Raw genomic sequence first — 6,166 nt, forward strand, 5'->3', positions numbered from 1 at the left:
AAAAAATATTGTGGTTCATTTTGATAAAAAAATATTCATTTTGATTAAAAAATATTCATTTTGATTTAAAAAAAATATTGTTCATTTTGATTAAAAAAAATAGTTTAATTTTAATATTTGTTTATTGTCTTAACTCATATCAAATGTTTTGCTTGGTTTCTGCTTCAAATATTCATAATCTTACATGCATAATTTTCATTTAATTATATTAAATAAACTTCAAGTTTATTTCAAATCAAATCGTGTTCCTTCACTTTTTTAAAATGTAATTTATAAGTAATTAAAGAACGCATTCTAATCTTTAAAATCTATAATACAACGAAATATTCAATTGCTTATAATATACTTAAACAAACAACTTGTGTTTTTTTTTATTATTTTTTTTATTATTAATATTAGATGAGTTTCAGTATAAATCATCGTGTTCTTTCTTTATTTCTTTATTTTAATCCAATTTTGAAGTTTTGTAACGCTGTCTGTAAAAATTACTGTTCATTATTGACAGTCTAAGAGTTCCACATATCTTGCTTGTTGGGACCTCGGCGATGACGTCATTTTTTCAGCTGGCCGGCCATCTTTATAACGAAGGCCACAATAGTAGCCCCCAACACCTGAGTGGCAATGTGCCTTGTTTGGGGTGAAAATGTAATAAAAAAAATAATTTAAAAAAAAAAACTTACTCAGGAAAAAGTATATGATTATTTTTAAACATTTCTTTTATAGCTATTTGAGAGATGGTTTAATGGTTATAAGTTTTCAAATTTTCGTTAAATTGAAAATAAATTGATTCAATTAATTTCAAAGCACTAGGTTTAAAGAATTCCAAACGAAAAATACAAACATTAATTATTTCAAGGTATGGCATAAAGGCCTACTTCACAAGATCTCCAGCTACGGTATAACTGGAAATATTCTCTCTATCATTAAATAATTTCTCTCTGATAGGCTCATGAGTAGTGGTTGATGGACAAAAATCAGAGGCCTGCTGTATTAATGCTGGAGTCCCTCAAGGGTCGATCCTGGGCCCAACTCTCTTCCTGATCTACATCAAGGATCTCCCTAAACATATACTTAAATCATTCGTTGACATCTATGCTGATGACATGACCATCTACAGCAACACATCAAAGGCTGTAAATGACAAAGCTCTCTTTGATTTTCTCTCCTCTGATCTCGAACGTGTGGTTCAGTGGGGAAGACGTGGCTGGTTACCTTTAATGCATCTAAAACCAAACTCCTATTTTACATCATCAATGCTCCGATATCCATCTGGCATCAATTGAAATGGATGGCTCTCGTCTAGGAGAAGCCCAATGTTTTGACAAGCTTCCGGGCTTGACCTTCACTCTTGATCTAAAATGGAACACATACATCAAGTCTGTTGCCAAGGCCACTGGAAAGATGGTGAGATCCTTCTACCGCTCCAGAAGATATCTCACTACTGATGCAATTCTCTATCTATATAAAAGCCAAGTACGTCCAAGGATGGAATACTGCTGCCATATCTGGGCAGGAGCTGCTAAAAGCAGCCTATCCTGCCTTGACAGAGTACAAAATTGACTTCGTGGCTTAGTGGGGGATGCCCTTTTCTCTTCCCTGCAACCTCTCTCCCACAGAAGAAACGTTGCAAGCCTATCTTTGTTTTATCGTTATTTCCATGGCAGGTGCTCGTCTGAACTCCAATCTCTGGTCCCCCTCAGTCAATCTTTTACAAAAAACACTCGTCTAGCTGAATCCACTGTCAAAAACTTTCCCCACTCTTTATCTATGCCTAAATCAAAATGTAGATTCCATGAACAAAGCTTCTTTCTTAGAACTACTGCACGCCTGTGGAACTCTGTTTCGTCTGCCTGCTTCCCTCCTGACTACAACTTCAACGTAAACAAATTCCTGATGAACCGCCCCCTTAAGTAGACACTCTAAAATATCCACACTAACGTACTGTACTTACAATAACCCTTATCCATGAGTGGCTTCCGGGCCTTGATAAGTGGTGACCACTTTGTAAAAAAAAAAAAAAAAAAAAAGATATTCTCAGTGACCGAGTGACCTGACTTGACCGAACAACGGTGCCAGCACTAAAAAAAAAATGTCCCCAAAACGGTTTCATACTCAACTGTGAAGTCTCTGAGAGAGTTCACTGGTTAGTAACCTCTCATTTTTATAAGAAGACAATGTCTTCTTTTACCAGTATTTCTTTCTATTTCAGCGATCCAGTTCTCCCTGTTATCGGAGGCGCCCGCGCCCCAAAGTGGGAGCCTACGGAAATGGTGACCTCTAATTGGTACCCCTGTTAATGTATGGTAATAATACCATGACTTGACAGAGCAAAGGCGCCAGCACTAAAAAAATGTCCCCAAAACGGTTTCATGCTCAACTGTGAACTCTCTGAGAGAGTTCACAGGTTAGTAAATAACGTCTAGTAAGTAAGTGTGAAAACAAATTTAAACATTTGAGATTCTCTCAGTGCGGCTGCGGCTCTTTACCAAAAATTTTTCTTGATATATGACAAATGTTAGCAGATGTTGATTCTGGGCTGATTTTCTCATGAAAATCCCTGAATCAAAAAAAAAAAAAAAAAAAAAAACAAAGAAAAAAATAGCCAAAATAAAAATAAAAAATCTACAAGTTTTGACATCCAAGCTACTTTTTAAATTATTTAATTGTGACACAGAAATTTTGAAGGCTAAACTTATTTAAAAACAAAAAACAAAAAAAAAAAAACAAATTCGCGAAAAAAAAAGAAAAAAGAAAAAAAAGGTCACCTTGGCAACTCTGCCCTTATGTTCACGAAATAAAATACAGGAAGTTTTGCAGAATTACTTCCCTTCTTGCCGTCATAATAATTCTTTCTTGTCAAATAGATTTAAATCATTTAAAAAGAAAACAAACAAAACAAATTTAGTACTAAATCTACGTAAGTCATAAGTTTTTAAATAATCTGAAAATATGGATGTTAAGAAGAGAATAACATTATTATTTTTAAAACTAATTAATGATTGTTGATTTGTTATACAAACATGCAAATATACGGCAGCGCTACATCTGGTTTTGTTTTATCTGTATATATATGCAGTGCGTGCGAGAGATTGAGATATTTCATTACCTGACACTTGCCGTCACTGGCACTCAGTAGTTTTTTTTTTTTAAAGACTCTGAGCGGAATTTTATCAAGATCTTCCGAGATCCAAATTTCTCTAAATCCGTGGCAGCTGTAGCTCATTTAGCACGGCGCCCGAAATTAAAAAAATAGTTTCTTTTCAATTCGTCTCGCCAGTTTAACCCCCCCCCCTCATATATAACACGATGTGATTGTAATTTAATTTAATATTATCATCCTAACCTTTTCCCCATTTAAAAGAAAAAGCTTCAAATAAACTGCTAATCTTTATTTTAATTTTTTTACAACATACAAAAATAATGAAAATGCGAAACTGTTTTTATTGAATTGTTAGGTGAAAGTACCCTCGCTATTTTTAAATAGTATTTTCAAGTTTTACGATACCTGTTTTATTAAAATGTTAGGTGAAAGTACTCGCGCTATTTTTTAAATTTTGACTTTCATCAATTTTCCTGTTAATAATTACCTATAAGGATAAACTCCGGCAAAAAAATATCCATCCAAAAAACAAAACAAACAACAACAAAAAAAAAACCGATAAAATCATAATAACAAAATAATGCGCAAAGTTCAAGCTAAAATAAATTAAAAAAAAAAAAAAACTAGGTCACACACGCAAAAATTCTTTCCTTGTAAAAATAATAACCATTCCCTAAGTCGAACTACGTGCAACATCGCGGAGCCGATGAGTATTTCGCTAGAGGGGTCCCGGTAGCACTCGATTACGTCAGCCAAAAAAGGGCGAAATTTAGCCTAAATTAGTCGAGTTGTTCGAAAATGGCTGATCGATTTGCATAAGAAAATAAAATCCCACTACAAATATTTAAATATTGAGATTTTATTTATTTATTTATTTTGATGATCTGGTCGACTAATAATTTCCATTCTATAATAATTCGTTAAAACAATTTAGAACAAGACGAAAGCGGACCTGAACGAGAATCACCCCCTCCCCTCCCTCCCCTATAATTTTAATCGATATTCTGCAGTTAGTATTTTTTCACGACCTAACCCAGCGTAGTATATAAACACCTCAATCCTCCCCATGTTAAGAACAGCTTTCGAAATAAACCATCAACCTCGAAAACTATACTGCGTATTAAAAGATAGGTACTTGTACAGTTTAATCAAGACAGTTAGGAATGAAAATATCGAAAAAAGGTTATATTGTACGCATCCGTTTTGGACTGAAGATCTCCGAAAAAAAAAATTCATTTAATTTGATCGAGAAGTTTTTTTGTTTTTTTTTTTTAAAGCGGAAAAACACGTTCTTATGAGAGCTCGTTGAAGTCAGCCATTATGGAAATTGTTGAACACTCCACGGGAGATAACTCCATGTAAAGTGCCGACACTCCCTCCCCATCTTTAATACTAGCTTTTCTTCCTAAAAATCGAACCTTTGGCTCGGTATCATAACAAATTGTTTTTCGCTGTAAAAAAAAAAAAAAAAAAAAAAAAACTACTTGATGAAATTAAGTGAAGTTGTTTTTTTTTTTCGGAGAACTTACTTCCATAACGGATACGTGCGATATAACCTTATTAACCCTTTTTTTTTTTTTTTTTTTTTCGATATTTTTTTTTAATGTCTTGATTAAACTGTACAACTACCAAAAGATACTATAAAAATTATAGGGAAGGAGGTATTTCTCATTCAGATCCACCAAGAAAAAAAATTGAGATTCTTCAGATCCGCCAAAAAGGCGAAATTTGGCCTGAAAACGCCGACTGGTTCTAAGATGGATGATCGATTTAGTAGAACGTTTCATTAGAAACTGAGCCCCTCGAAGTTTTTTTTTTTTTTTTTTTTTTTTTTGTAATCTGGTGTCCATTAATTATCTGGTGAAAATATCAAGAAAAAAAAAGGCAAAAAGAGAAAATATGGGGGACGGTGGGGGTGGGGGGGCTCGTACACGTTCATCATAATTTTTATTAAACCAAACATTTTATTTTAAAAAAGACAGGTGCTTTTTAAGAATAGCGTGTCGTCCGTTCTCGGGGTTGCCAGACCATAAAAACATTTGAAGCCAAAAAAAAAAAAAAAGAAAAGAAAAAAAGGCCAAATTAATAATTGTAGCCAAATTCTAACAAACAAAATAGCCAAATTAAAATAACAATAGCTGCGTGCGTAAATATATGTAAACATTTACATAATTTATAGCTAGTTTTATATACATATATATTTAGTTACATATGGGGGGGGGTTACAACTGGCGTGTGTTGGAGGTACCTAATGTGTCTACGGATCGTAACATGTTTTTTATATTTCGGGCGCCGTGCTAAATGAGCTACAGCTGCCACGGATTTAGAGAAATTTGTAATCTCGGAATATCTTGATAAAATTCCGCTCAGAGTCTTTAACAAAAGACTACTGAGTGCCAGTGACGGCAAGTGAGTCAGGTGATAAAAAATCAACCGTTAATCGCACGCACTGCTTATATATACAAATAAAAGAAAACCAGATGTAGTGATGCCGTATATTTACATGTTTGTATGACAAATCAACGATCATTAATTAGTTTTACAAATAATAATGTTATTCTCTTCTTAACATCCATATTTTCAGATTATTTAAAAACTTATGACTTACGTAGATTTAGTACTAAATTTGTTTTATTTGCTTTCTTTTTAAATGATTTAAATCTACTTGACAAGAAAGAATTATTATGACGGCAAGAAGGGAAGTAATTCTGCAAAACTTCCTGTGCCCGACCTTTTCATGGAAAAAATTAAAAAACGTAAACATAAATAAAATTAAGCACAGGGCCAGAGTTGGTATTATTTGCTCCCCCACCGAGCAAATTAGGCACAAGGCCGATTTTTAATGTGAGGAGTGAAGGGGAAATGGGGACCAACTCCCCGGGGAGTAGGGGAGCTGGATAGTGACAATTGGTATGAAGGGTTGCCCCTACATTGACCAATGTCTTATATGTGGAGTTTCCCCCCACATATGGTCTTTGCTTGAACTTTGGTGGGGGGGGGGGGCGGACTCGTTAAGCACAGGGCCAGAGTTGCCAGGTTAGCCTTCTTTTTTTTTTTTTCTTTTTT

At 34.2% G+C, this 6,166-nt stretch overlaps 1 non-coding gene and 1 pseudogene across 1 annotated transcript; one reads left to right on the top strand and one right to left on the bottom strand.

Annotated features, from left to right (window-relative positions):
- The first annotated feature begins 3,102 nt into the window (after window positions 1-3,102).
- Window positions 3,103-3,239, top strand: LOC145259408 (U11 spliceosomal RNA). The gene has a single exon (XR_013864166.1). It is a non-coding gene; the product is annotated as a U11 spliceosomal RNA (small nuclear RNA).
- A 2,146-nt stretch (window positions 3,240-5,385) lies between these two features.
- LOC145259406 (U11 spliceosomal RNA) lies at window positions 5,386-5,512 on the bottom strand (annotated as a pseudogene).
- Between the last annotated feature and the right edge of the window lie 654 nt (window positions 5,513-6,166).

The sequence above is a fragment of the Euprymna scolopes genome, chromosome 34, assembly GCF_053919585.1.
Source record: "Euprymna scolopes isolate OS-2025 chromosome 34, ASM5391958v1, whole genome shotgun sequence".
In the NCBI taxonomy this organism is placed as follows: Eukaryota; Metazoa; Mollusca; class Cephalopoda; order Sepiida; family Sepiolidae; genus Euprymna; species Euprymna scolopes.